Source organism: Camponotus floridanus, unplaced genomic scaffold (genome assembly GCF_003227725.1).
Source record: "Camponotus floridanus strain SB8 unplaced genomic scaffold, Cflo_v7.5 scaffold8, whole genome shotgun sequence".
Taxonomy (NCBI): domain Eukaryota; kingdom Metazoa; phylum Arthropoda; class Insecta; order Hymenoptera; family Formicidae; genus Camponotus; species Camponotus floridanus.
In genome coordinates, this window is record NW_020229849.1 from 3098353 (window position 1) to 3113780 (window position 15428).

The 15428-nt window shown below is 31.0% G+C and overlaps 1 protein-coding gene and 1 non-coding gene across 2 annotated transcripts in view; one reads left to right on the forward strand and one right to left on the reverse strand.

The window, feature by feature from the left end:
• Window positions 1-15428, reverse strand: part of LOC112639631 — a 113235-nt gene that overhangs the window by 59533 nt on the left and 38274 nt on the right. The gene's annotated exons all lie outside the window — the stretch shown is intronic.
• Window positions 10209-10281, forward strand: Trnav-aac. The gene has a single exon. It is a non-coding gene; the product is annotated as a tRNA-Val (tRNA).

Here is a 15428-nt window from a genome sequence, read left to right on the forward strand (position 1 = left end):
ACGATCGTCTATTTATTTATTTGTGATGATTTTCTCGTTTTGTTATGATTTTTCTATATTCATCAGTCGTAAATAAAATATAAATGCCTCGATAATCGCAAATGGCTGTTAGCGGCGCATCGATAAAAATGGCCATGTTTTATGTTTCTCATTACATTTGGCTTGTAAAATAGCTCTCAGTCAGATTCGATGAATTTAAATTGGCTGCGAATTGAATAATGAATAAGATCTTGTCAACATCGAATCGTTAATTAAAATATGAGCAATACTTGTGATAATAAATAATGGTCTACATATTTTATGTAAAAAATATCTGAGAAAAAATAAATCTTGAGGAAAAAATCTCGAGATACTCTTGATAATCCTTATTTTTATGTAAAATAATATTTTATCTTTGAAAGAAAACACAAAGGAAATATAATAATAATAATATTATTATTATTTTATTTATTATTACATTATGTTATATTTTTTAAAATATATATATTGTCAGCGTACAATAATTTTTCTTGATATGACAGTGATTTCTTTTATTATGATGATGCAATATTGTACATATTATCATTCTGAAAAAAAAAAAAAAACATTTTTCGCAGGCGCGGTGATGCTTGCGTCACAAATGTACAAAATGACGAACAAATTAATGCAACTTATCACCGTGAATTATACACTCAGTATGAAACAGCATGTACACTCGCATACATTCTCCTTGTGCAACATGATGTCAGTAGTGAGAGAACATGATACGTCGCGTTGTTTTCACAGGCCCAATTCAAGCATTTTCCTCTCTACGATGCACACACATACATATGTATACACTAATATACATCTTTGTCTCTCACGTTTGACTGCTAGGGTGCGTTAAATGGAGATGGTTATCTTTCAAATAACGTAGGCGAATCACTGACGTTATATCTTTTCTTAATCTCATTTATATTCGACATGTCTCGGTAATTATCTAATTCACCGATTAATTTTAACCCTTGAACAATCTCTTGTTATCGTGCATAAATTTTGTGAAGAAATTTAATCTTTAATTATATTTAAATTTTTATATAATTTTATTTTTAATTATTTAATTTATTTAATTTTATTTTTAATTATTTTATTTATTTTATTTTATTTTTAGTTATTTAATTATAATTTTTTAATTAATTTAAATATATTTTTTAATTTTATAATTTATAATTTTTATTTAATCAATTTTAAATCTATTTTTATTAATTAATTTTATTAAATATATAAATTGTTACAGACTACGGTAAAAATTCATCAAAATAACTTTTTTCATTCACTATCTATTAGTCCCCATCAATTATTTCTTTAAGATTGGAGAAATTAAATTTATAGTACCTTTTAATCTACCAGTCACGTTTGAGATTTTAATAATAACTTTAATAACAAATACTAACTTTTAAAATCATTTTTTATTCAACGTTGAACGTTTTTTTTTTCAATGAGAAGAAAATTGAAACCAAATATAATGAAGAAACAAATAGAATTAGTTAGCTATTAAATAAAATTATATCTCTCGACGTAAGTAAAGTAGAATAAACCGAATACACGAACAATTTCCATTATTTTAATAAGTTTTTTTATCTGTTTCATAGAAACGGAATTCGCTCATGTTCCCAGACTACGAGAATTCGTCAGTATCTTCGATTGCGATTCGTGTGCATATATTTGAGAACGCATACACGCCGCGAGTCGTTTGGTTACCGGGTGTCTTGCCAAGACTTCGACTCTAGAATCCGTGTTTGCACAACAGAAACGCTTAACGAAATCCGGATCCACCGACCGTGATACGTTTCCTTTGAAGCTTCCTGTAGACGATCGTTGAAGACCCGGTTCGGATACCACATGTCCCGGATACTCCTTTCGCGCGCGTTCCACGAAGATCCCCTTCGGTGGATGGCAAACAATTTGCGATTCCGTGTGCTGAGCTTTCGATCAGGCCGCTCGATACGCTGAGCGGGTAAATAACTTGAGTAAATAACAATTTAGGAGAAAAAATGTAACGAGATCTCTGTGAAGAAAAATAAATGATTTAAAAAAAATTAATAGAGAGAGAAATTTCCCGTTAAATCTTAAAAGAAAATGTCGTTTACAATCACAAAGATTTTGATTCCGAAAAACAAAAGATTCTGAATATTTTTTTATATCAATTTCTGTTTTCTTTGTTGTTTTTTAAAAATATTGAATTTGTTGTATTATAATTTTTGCCTAACAGTAACTAACCCTGCCTAACCCTAACAGTAACTGTTTCTCATGTTGAACCTTATTGTTTCTCTCCATCTTTCGTATTATCGTTGAACAGTCTCTTTGCTGCATTTGGTACTGTTGTCGAGTTTCTGTTCACCACCAATTACACTTGCACAATAAGGTTTCTATTTTTTACCATGAAGATCCATTACTTCGATAAGCGTCTATTAACGTTGCGCCGATTGCGATTTTATCATTATTTATATGTTACTCAATACCTTATTATATTCATGATTTATTAGTTTTTATATTAATTTCTGTTGGTTATTATTATTGCGCTGAAGAAGGCTCAAAGCGAGAGCCAGAAACGTTCGTTCCTTATGTATATTCTTATCTTTAATTTTTGTATGTTTAATCATATTACATTTCTCAGCTATTTATATCGTACTTAATTTGCTTTATTAAATTATGATTTTTCTATTTTAATCTTGATTATCTAATTATTTACATGCTCTCTATCGCCTATGACCTTTCTATTTATTGTTATAATTTTTGATTTTCTAAATATAATAACTTTTCTATTATAATTTTTCAATTATAATTTTAAATTTTCTAAGATAATTTTTTTCTAGAAGCTAATTAACTTTACTGCTACAAAATTACTATATATTTTGATATATAAAACTTGTAATTACGTGGAATACAGTATTTTGTCTGTAAAAAAAAAGAAAAAGAAGCGATTTAAAAGAAATTAATAGAAGAATTTCTGGTGAAATTCGAAAAAAATATATCTCTGATCCTTATAATTATAGAGATTGACTTAAAAAGTCCTAAATATTTAAAAAAATTTTTATATCGAGTGGATAGTAAATATGAAAAAAAATTAAATTCTCTTTCTTTAACTTCTTTAACTTTTCTATCATAATTTTTCAATTACAAGTTTTAATTTTCTAAAATAATCATTTCCAGATAATTAACTTACATATTATTTATCTATTAAATATCGTTATATTAATTATTTAGTTTAATTAACTTAATTGCTGCAAAATTATCGCATTGCACATATAATACATCAAGATTTAATGGTCTAAAGAGATCACAGACTCGCAAAGCCATATAAAAACTTGCAATTGCGTGGTTCAATAAATCATTAATTATTTCACAGATGTAGCTTCATTTCGGTCGACTGAAGTTGCAGCTCTAGCACATTCCCTGAGGGATGTGCAGCCAGTTGGCGATAGAAATTCCGTCGATGCGCGAGATCCTCGCCTCGACGGAAGATCGATTGGAGGCAATCGATGTATGTACGTACATACGTGCATCTGACGTATGCAGCCAAGCGCGATTGCGACCGATTTCTTTCTCGCTCGATCCCGTCCATTTTCGTTTTCCTCCCATCCTGTTGGGGCTTCTTCTCTGGCGGCATCAATCAGTGCTTCAAACGATGCTCGACCATACTCGTTCGTACGCGATGTATAAACCTTGTTCCTCGATAACTTAAAATCTTTGTTACGAGAGACCGTGGATGAACCATAAATTAATTAGGAAGTGGAAGAAAACAGAAGTGGATAATATATCAATCTGATTTAATTAGAGGAAAGTGAATTTAAAAATTAAAAGTTTAATTGATTTGTAAAAATGTCTAGGGTAAAATGATGTAACATGTCTCATATCTACTTAAATCAATTTAAGATACACTTCTGATGAACAAATTTTATTGTTGAAATTTAGAAAGATTTACTAATATTATATATTATTTGCATCGATTTTTGATTAATTGTTATATTTTAATTATGAGATCAACTTTTTAAAAATATTGAAAAGGGCGTTTACCTCCGGATTTCCATGAAAATACTTTTAATAACTATAATATGATACGAAGTATAATAAGATACAATCTTTGTAAATATTCAATCAATATTTTTATTGAATTAAAATATGAATTTTTATGTTTTGTCACGAATTTTATATATTCAATAAAAAAAATAAATTTTTTATTTCATGTATAAAATTCACACGCACACAACGGAACATAAAAATTCATATTTTAATTCAATAAAAATATTGATTGAATATTTATTTACAAGAATTGCATATTTCTTTATTTCTTGAAAAAAAGAGTTATGATATTATCTCTATACGATATTTTTACATTAAAAAAAAATATATTCTCATATATATCGAATAAAAAAAACGTTTGTATATATCATATGTAGCTATCATCAATTATGTTTTACAAAAGTTATATAGAAAGAAAATGTGTAAACGTAATCACAATTACTTTTATGGAATGAAAAATAATTGGGATTACTTACGTAATTAGGATTATAACAAATTTTATGTTTTCTTCTTAAAAATTATTAAGATTTTGTAATTTTTTAAAAATCATAGAGCAGTTCTGTTCGGTTTCCCAGCTGATTGTGCACTCATCTATCGATTCCCGTTTTAATAAGAAATTTATTGGTAAAGTCATTACGTCTGAAAACAATGAGTGGGATATTTTCCGTTGCCAGAGTATATTACATCGTTTTACCCTATATCAAAATATAATTTTTCAAGCATCTTATATTCTTTCTTTCCTTCTTTTTTATCCAAGAGCTCGAAAATACTTTTATAATTTTAGGTATTTTATTTAAGCGAAATAGACGAAATTAGAATAAGATTTATGTGAATGCGCGAATGCCTCTAACTTTCAAATTGCTGTAAAAGTTTTGCTATCGTTATTTAATTAATTATCGTTGTGAGGGAAGGCGGAAAGAGAAAGAGAAAGGGAAAGAAAGAGTGGCTCACTACGATTTCCCGTGAATGGAACAGACAAGGATCGTTCAATCGAGAAGGGAATTTCTCGCTATTTGTGAGAATCTAAAAGATCTTTAGAACGATTAGGGGAAGGCGAGAGTGGAAATCAAACAGTAGGACGAAGGGAAAGAAACGTCGATGAAGAAAGGTAGAGAACAACCGCCGAGGATAATCGATATCGAGTGAGGAAGCTTCTCACAAAGAAGCAGTCTTGAAAACGAGAAACCGCCAGAGAAACAGCCAACCGCACTTTCGAAATAAGAATATTCATATCAATAGCGTAATCGAGAAAAAACTGTAATAGCATTTACATTAAATACAGCTTACATCGGACTATAAACATACTACTTAAATATTGCAGGCAGAAAATATGTAAATATAAAATGTATAAGTACTTTTAATATATATGTAATATATATTACTAAATATATACAGGGTGTCAGGGGAATCTCTTCCTAAAAAGACGCTCTTGTAGCTTACCTCGAGAGCTTAAAAAAACTATAATAAAGTATTTTTTCATTGAGTACGTTTCGAGTTAGACTTGAAATAATCTCGTAATTTTACATAAATCATAAAATATCTAGTAAAATATTCATTTCAAAATTATTTCACAATTATCTTACCTTAATACTTTTATGTACAAAATAATAAGAGGAATCAATTGCTGTAAAGAAAATACATAATTATTTCGAAAAAAAAATATGTAATTTGCAATTAACAATTACATATTTTTTTTAAACAATTATGTGTTTTCTTTATACCAATTGATTCTTTTCATCATTTTGTACATAAAAGTATTAAGGTAGGATAATCGAAAAATGAATATTTTGATGTTGATATTTTATAGTTTATGTAAAAATTAAGAAATTATTTCAAGCTTAACTCGAAAAGTACTCGATGAAAAAATACTTTATTATAATGTTTTGAAAAGCTCTTGAGGTAAGCTACAAGAGCTTTTTTTGGGAAGAGATTTCCCTGACACCCTGTATATTCTTGCTCAAACATATCATGTGTAGCAGGATACATTTAATATTTCTATCGTTCTTTTTTATTATCTCCGTTTACATAAATATCGTTAATGGACTGCTCCGACATGCAAAGAGTGTATCGAAAGCTCTGCCGATCACGAAACATAAAAGTAATACGCTGTGGAATATTTTGTCAATATTAAGAGAATACATGTTAACCCTTTCTTTCTCTCTCTCTCTCTCTTTCTCTTTTCTATTGAATATTAATGGAATCGTTTGCCTTCGATTAGGAACATCGATTGGCGACGATACTCTTCGCTTTTTGCGCGTCCTTCGTGCATTTCCGTTTTACACTCTTGACGTTGAAATATCGTCAATCTGGTCCGACCTTTGTAATTGTCTCACTGTTCCCTTTCTCTCTCTCTTTTTTTTTCGATCAATCTTTCAGTACAGCGTCGATATTTCAATTCACCTCGATGGCGGCATTTCTTCTGTAATTACTGGCAATAGCGGAGTGCGAATAAAATGACGCGAATATTCGTTCGCGACGTTGCTTTATAATTTTTTCCCGGAGATACTCTTTCCAGATTATGATGTAATATTAGTCGGGACGTACAATATCAATCAAAAGTATCGCATCATTTATCAAAATAGGGAAATAGTTTCTTTAATGAACAAAAATATATATTAATGAAATATATATTAATGAATAATATTTTATTGCTGCTCTTTTATGCTTTGTCGTAAAAATTAAAAATTAGAACAAATATTAACAGAAATATTAAATTTTGGATTCTTCAAAATAACTTTTGCTTTCAATATTCTTGGCATTCTTGACAATAGTTTTTCTTTTGAATTCTTACTGATATTTAATTGCAAATGCTCAGCTATTTTTGATTAATAGAGTGTTATTATATTATAATTTTTAATTTTCATGATATTAAGGCAAAAAATAGTATTATGGATAAAAAATAGTATTATGATAAAATATTATTAGAGCTAGTAATAGTTACATATATTTTTATTTTCATTAAACAACAAACTAACAATTTTTCTATTTCAATGACACTTTTGACCGGTATTGTATGACGTCGATCGCATAAGTACGGCGAAATTCTATATCACTCTCTCGACAAATGAGAATTTTTATTAAATCTCGTTAATGATTTACGGCGCTTCAGACGCATCATTTGTAAAATTTGCCACGCGTGGCCGAACTTGTTGTTATCCGAAACCCTTCATTTATAAGATGCGTCAGCAAATTTTCCCTAAACTTCTTGAGCGTGTATGCGTATGTGTGTGTATGTTCGTATGTGTGTATACGGCGATAGCGAGTCGATTATAATAGCATATAGGATGTGCCAATATTGCAAGGGCACTTATATTGATGGTGATAACGATTTCTGAGTTATTGCTGTTACAAAATTGCCTTATCATTATGGAATATATTTACCTCGAAATTTATGAACGTATTAATATATGCGCGTTTTCACATATTTTATTATATTTTATCTTAAATTTAAGATGAAAAAAAATATATATTAATCTAAATATTTCTTGTAAATAATAATTGAGGATAGGATGATAGAGGATGATTGAGAAGAATGAGATGTATGATAAAATTCTACGACGAAATGACGTAAACACGACGTAAGGGAATAATGCGTAATCACTGTATATTTTTTCAAATGAATTCGCGGCGACGCACTTTTGCCACGACAGGTAGGAGCTCATTAATATTGTACGAGAATTGTAAGTAACGTGACAAGGGATTTTTCAAGCGGTTTCCGCGCGCGAACGTGGAAAACAACTAATTTTTTTTGCCAGATAATAAATTGCCACACCGCGTGCCTATTACTCTGCTTTTTCTGCGTACCATCATCGCTTTTTCTAAAATTTCCCATCCATGCTCCTTTCCATTGAACATAATAATCATCGTAAAAGCAGCTCTCGCGCACCGGGAAAAAAGATTTACCGTAAAAGGAGAATCTTTGCCGTGTTTTCCCTCGCGTTTCATGACATTGTGTAATTTTTCTGGTAGGCACATCATCAATGATATTTTTTTATAGTATTTTAATACGAATCTGTAAATATAGAATGTATAAATAGGAACGGGTTAATAAAGAAGAGAAAATTGTTTGTACAATTATTGAATAAAATAGCGCGTATATATTTGTCACAAAATATTGCATATATATTAGAACTGCACAAAATATCAAGAAAAATGTTGATATTGTCCTTCTTTGTCTTATTTTGCCTCAAAATGCAAGAGTAAATAAAGACAAGATTTTTAATTAATTGTTAAGATCAGGACTACGATTATCAAGATTATTAAAATCATTAATTTTATTAAGATTACTGCTTTTGAAAAATGGTTAAAATATATATATATATATTTATAAATTGGATGAGAAAATTATACTATATTATACAAATTTAAAAAATTTTATTTAATAAATAAAAACATACGAAATTAAAAAATTTTATTTAATAAATAAAAACATTTATATCAACATATTTATTTATATGTGTGCGTGTGTGCGCGTGTGTGTAAATTACATGAGAAGGAAATCATTATATTATCCATAAATTAGAAAAATTTAATATCATTTTAAACAATTGTTCAATATTAGATAAAACTTGTCAATAAAATTGACAAGACGAAATTTTTTGCTACAAAGATTTATTCGAGACAAGATTTAGGGAAATACATGGAAGCTTAATTTTCATGGCGCATAAACAAAGATATCAAACAATTTATTTTGTTTTAGCAAACTCTTACGTCTAACATGTCTAAATTTTTAGATAGAGGAAAAATGTTGCGCGTAATATTTCCGGTACGGGAAATAATTTGATATAGGGTATCTCGATGCGGCGGCGTTTCGCCATAAAATATTACGACATAACTCTCTCGCCTTGGAGATTCTAAGAACGTTCTTTATTCGTCTCGTTTGCACGACGCGACGTCGTCGTCGTCATCGTCGTCGTCGTCGTCTCTGTACCCTCGAGGTGGAACTCGCACATTCGCGAGAGAACTCGTTCGTCGCGACGACAGCCAATCCGCGGGCTCGGGATTGCCTCGATAAGATGTAAGTTTAGATTAAATCGTGAATATTTAAAGCTCGGCCCTCGAGGGATCCCTCCCACGCGTGCTTTTAGTAACGAAGGGCTTACCAAAGGATACGCGACACCCGATAAGAGAGGAAAGATTACACGAGTTGCCTTTAGGGATTATGTCTTATCTGGGAGAGATCAGCTTTTCCGAACGAGAGGGAAAGCTACTTTCCCTCGGATTAATTATCCGATAGAAACACATTCTGGCAAAGAAAAGCCTTCATTTGTCTCCGTATCTGTATTTTAATTACTTTGATTATTTGCCTTATTGGCCGGATTAATTTCAAGAGATTATTCGAAATTAATAATTCGATTACTTTTGCGATGTTAATTTAGATTAAAAATTATTATTGGAATTAATTTAGCGCGCATTAATTTTAATTACGAATTAAATCAGCGATACAAATTTAATCAGCTGTTAGGCTGTCAACGTAAAGTTTTCGATTATGTTTTTGAAGATCGGATTGTTCACGTAATCCGGGATGAAAGCAGATCGCTGGCTACGACCAAAAACACCCAAAACACAATAAAGGCTTTAGCAACAAGTGTAGAACTATTCAACTTTAGACGAAAACAGGCCATTTTGCAGAAGCGACTCAAATTCGAAACTTTTAACGTAACTTTTCCCACAGAGACATTTTGCCAGTTGATTTTGTAACAACAAATTATTTACATGCATGCTTATTATAATTATTTACATGCTTGTAAATTATTCTGATTTTGAGCATCAACACAGATATTACGTTATGCAATGTTATGTAATGTTATTGTGATAACGATAATATTTTCGATAATGCTACGATTACATTTCTATCATGTAGTATGTGTCCACTGAAATCGAATAAAAATTATACTGGGCTAAAATAATTTTATATATTTTATTATTCTGAAGAAATATATAAAAAAATTTAAGGTTTTATATATTTCAACATGACTATTATATCTATGAATGATTACTGTATTTTGTAAAAATTTCGGAAATAAAACGTAGTATAATGTTATACTGTATCATGAAGCGTTAAATTCTTTCGCATAATTGTAACAAATTTAAACAATGTTCAAGTAGATGCAATTTAAAGCAAAAATATGAATACCACTAAAATAGAGGGAAACTATTCCCAACAAGTTTCTGTGGTGTAGTGGTTATCACATCCGCCTAACACGCGGAAGGTCCCCGGTTCAATCCCGGGCGGAAACATTTTTTGCATCCGAAATTAATTTACGATGAAAAAATTAGATAGCCAGAAATAATGTTGGAGAAATAAAAGAAAATAAAAATGCGCTTTTTTAACATTTTTATTTTTATAACTCGTACTTGCGTACAGAGATAATTCCCTACATGTATCTTAATGAATGATTAATGAGAAGAAGTCACCGCCAAGCATTTCACAAAATAAAAGAATGAGTACGTTTTTAAATACATTTTTTTCTTAAAACTTGTTTTCTCCTATAGATGCTTTTTTTTCTTTGCGAACGCCTGCAAAATGTTGAATATTATATAGAATGAATAGGATTTGTGCCAAACGGCTGCACATGAGAAACATAATTTACAATGTTCTGCGCAGCATTGACACGGTCCAATACATAATTTACTAATTACATCTGCGACTGTAATTAGCATAATCTCCATTCCGTTTACGCAGCGGTTCGCCAGTGTTTGCCAAGCGTTTCTATAATTATCCGCCTAATACAGAGACTCCTCGATCCGCTTTTTCAAGATTTAAAAACGCGACGCAAATTGCATTTATCTTAGGACGAAAGAAATGGTAATCAACGTGTCGATAAAATCGTTTAAAAGATGAAATTTTAATGGATTGTAAGAAGACCTAATTAAACGACAATGATTTAAATTGATTACTTGAAACTTTTATACTGGACTTTTATATTAAATTATCTCTGATAAAAAGTTGCAATTTATTTTAATTAAATTGTCTTATACGTAATTTTTGATAAAAATTTTTTAATTAAAATTAAACTTTTATTAAAATCCCTTACTGGAAAAATTAATCGGGAATTTTTTTATATAAAATCGTCTATATATATGCATATCGTTAATAATAAAGAGCATTTTTTATTAAGATCTGTGATATTTTATCTCATTTTTTTTTACTAAAAAAGGCGTAGTTAGTAACACAATGAAGACAATGAAAGAATTTATATTTATGGCAATTTTAAAAGGCTAAATTTATTGTTTTCGCTTTGACACACTCGCGGTAATCAATAATCATCAAAGACAATGCGGCATTTCGCACCTGAGCGCGCGTGTTACCCCCGGATGAGCACTCGAGGAGATGAAATTATCGAACAATAGCGTCAGAGGCGAAGCTGCATCTCAACAGAAACAATGGCAGTCGATTAACAGTAAACTGCCGATTAGAGTGCACGAAAGTACATGCATTATGCATGACACTCGTGTAACGATCGTGTAAACCCGCGAATCGAGTATGCGGGAGTCAGCGAGCCGCGCTCGTGAAAGTTTAATTCGGGCTATGTGAACTATCGACGCCATTAGTAAATCTAACGTGCCGCAGGCTTTCCTTTCACCTCAAAAACCCGATACAACCGGGTCTCCCCGAGCCTGTTATTCTTCAGGGTGAATAGCCAGATCTTTCTGTTAGAAATAGGGCGTTGCTCGAGGACTAATCTTGATATCGTCTTGTCTTGATGCGAAATTCGAGATGAGATCAAGATAAAATTTTTAATTAGTTGTCAAAATAATATCAATATTAACATGAGATTATCAATATTTATAATTATTGATCTTATTAAGCTTATTGACTTTTAAAAGAAGCTAAAATACATTTTGGCTTTAAAAAATTTTGATAAAATTAATAACAATCATTCAAAATCATCTCAACAAAAATCAAAATAAAAATAATTAAAGTTAAGTTAATCAAAATAAAATAAAATAATTGTCAAAGAAAATAAGTGAAATAACTGTCCATTAGTTAAACTGTTGAAATGATTTATATTTTATTAATTAGATTTTTACGAGCAAAAAATAAATTTTTCATTTAAAATGCGGATATATTATGATATCTTATGATATCTTAACAACATTTGTACAAAGTTTATAACTTCCGCTGTTCACGGAATAAAGCGTTTTGCATGAATCTCTCATTTGCATGAGAGATGCACATGCATATGTTGAGAAAGTATATAACGCAATCACAAAATCCTGGGACTCTAAAGGATTGACTTGAGAGAGGAGGCAAAAGCCCAGGTGAGGAAGCGAGAGGCACGAGTGTTCTCGAACTTATAATACTTTTGTCTTAGGATAGGAAAATGTGTGGTGTAGACTTGCCCGGTGCATCCTCGGTGGTTGTCGTTTTTCGTTTCGTTCCTCCTCAACCAGGGGATTTCTCCGCGCTGCTTTTTTATTTCTCGCCAGTCTCCGGTGCGTACAAGTTTTATGAGTACCATCGCTATCCTACTGCCCTTAAATCCCGATCCCTGTTTCTCATTTTCCCCCGCGACTCCGATAAAGTTTAGGTTCCGCTCGCAGGTGCATCCGCGTACGCGAAGACTTTTTCACAAAATGAAATATAGAGGAATGTACATAATTAAGGGCCAGTCTACTTTGGAGAGTAAAAAGCCGATTTTTTTTTACATTTTCTGAAAATATTATGTCTGAAAAATAAGTCTCTCTCCTTCCAATTTTATTTAAAATATTTATAGATTTTTTTCTTAAAGTACGATATTTGATGTTTTTTAAATTTCACTCAGAAATTTGTAAAATTGAAGGAACTGAGACTTTGAATGGGACAGCACGCATGTTTTCAAATAGACCTGCAAAACTTTAAACAAATTTTTCTCAAAACATTGGTGCGATGAATGTTGATATTGAAAACTAATGGATAACAATTTTCTTTTTTAAATGAAAGAAAAGATTTTTTGGGAATACTAAAACTAAATGAAATTTAAAAAATTAATATTTAATATCATTTTACTTTCAAAACATGATAAAATTCAGCAAAATCGTAATATCTAATTTTAAAATTACATTATTTTGTTATTTTTTCATTTTTTTAATGAAATAAAAATAAGTTTAATATCCCAAAAATATTCTACGGGATAAAACTAGGTCGAGTTTTTATATTTCAGACAATTACACGAGGAAAAATATTGTCAAATTATGAATTTGTAAACATGTTATGCGCAGAGGTTTATATTAAACACAAATAAAGTTAAATATTCAAGATTTGAAAATTCACACAATTTAAACAAAAACAAAAACATATGTAAACACATAAAAAAATCAGTTTTTAATATGCTTCAAAAACATTTCTAAAAATCATAGATTTTCGATATTGATAGAATAAAAAAATAGTTGAACCTTTAAATGAAATATACTTATTATTCTATAGGGACGCAAAACTTCACATTGTTTATAAGATTATGGGAAATTATTGATATGTATCTTACATTGTTATTTCTCAATCTAAATTATTATTTCTTAATTTAAATGATTATTCTTTGATTAAATTCCTTGATTAAATTATTATCCTTGAAACATATCTATAAGAAAGAAATTGTTGCAGTGTATATATATAGCAGTGAGTATATAATATGTCACAATTACGGCTTCTCGTTTGCGTTAAAAAAATAATTCAGCTCTCCTTTTACGCGACGGGTATGCAAATTGCATTCCTTTTTTTGCGCGCGCGCTGGAAATAATCCCGAAAAATTACGGGTTTCGTCAAGACCTGTCGATCGATACACGCGACACAATTTACACGCGATCTCGCGCGCGCGTGTGCAAGGTAATTTAATTACAAGTTGTAAAAGCCGACGTCGTAGTTTCGTGAACTCAATTCTATCTAACTTTCGGCTCGTTGATGTTTGCGTTCCGCTTTTGTCGCGCGCGCACCTCTGTATCCCGATACATGCGATGGCATCCGACATCCGAGAGTAATAGCGCGCTTATAAGGGTGGCACTTTTAACGATCAGACGGCAGAAGATGCGGGTGAATCTCCGGAGAAATGAAGATCGTTCAATTTTCATGGGAAATCGAGCCAACTGGAACGTTTACCGTGGAAAATGTACATTTTGCAATATTACACTTTGAAGAATGTTGCATAGAATGTTTCATAATGAGAGAAGAGGTCGATGTGGTCCAACGAAGCGTCGAGGATTGGAAGAAGATATTATAAAAATATTATAGAAATTAATTATAAAAAAATATTATAAATATTAAAAAATATTATATATATATATATATAATATTAAAAAAATATAAAGATATCCCAGATATTTTTAAAACTCGTGAGAAATTTATTAGCGGTTTAGAAATTTGCAAATTTACGAGAAATTTATCATTGATAAAATAAGAGACAGAGAAATGAATATATTTTCGTGAAAATTTATAAACTTATGAAAATAATGTCTCTCTCTCTGGATCTCGAGAAACTGTCGTAAAAGTTGAGAGAAAAACTCCTGCGGAAGTTTATCAACGAATTTGGGGATAAAGTGCGGGGAAATATCTCGTACGGTGTTTTAGTTTAGTCAAGAATGAAATATAACGAGATACGAATACGCTCGATTTCCCGCAGGTGAATATAACTGACGAGTTGGGGGAGGGACGTGACAAGGCAAAGAGTGGCAGGTATAGTAGATTAGACGAGAAACGAAATAATGCCGTAATTACGACGCGACGAAACAATTGCGGAATAGAATGCACGTCTGACCTGGCCCGGGGGCGGCGTCCTATTATTATCGCGGCGGATATTTCACATCGCGCAGATCCAGCAGCTACGGCTGCAGCTGCAATTTGGCACTTGCATGGCGTAAACTGGTATCTCGAGAGATATTATGCGATTACGATACGCGCGCGGGTGTGTGTATGTACATGAACGCAACGAGACGGCGGGCAAATTGCGCTATCGACAAAATTGCGAACGCCGTTAGCTCGCACGATGTTGGTTCACCATCATTTTGGTCCCGTTGTGCTGCGAACGCTGATAATTTGACATTTGGTGCGCGTTCGTGAGAATATATTACGTATATTCTTCTAACGGTGTGTACTTTTACAGCATTAAGAAATTATTAAATATCAAAATATTTGATCGATATTTCCTTAGTATAAATATATAATAATGAAATATGTGTGTTTGGAAAATAAAGGATTTTTTAAAGCGTACTAGTAATTAAAATAAAGAAAGATGATGAAATTACAATTATATAGATTACTAGAAAAATATAATAATATAAACATATTGATGATAGATACTATCTTGAAAATGCTGAGCTATTTGCGCAGGAGGTTATTGAACTTTATTTTTTAATAATTTTTATATTTCTTTCATGTAATAATTATTTATGAAAGTACTAGCTTCAGGAAGCGC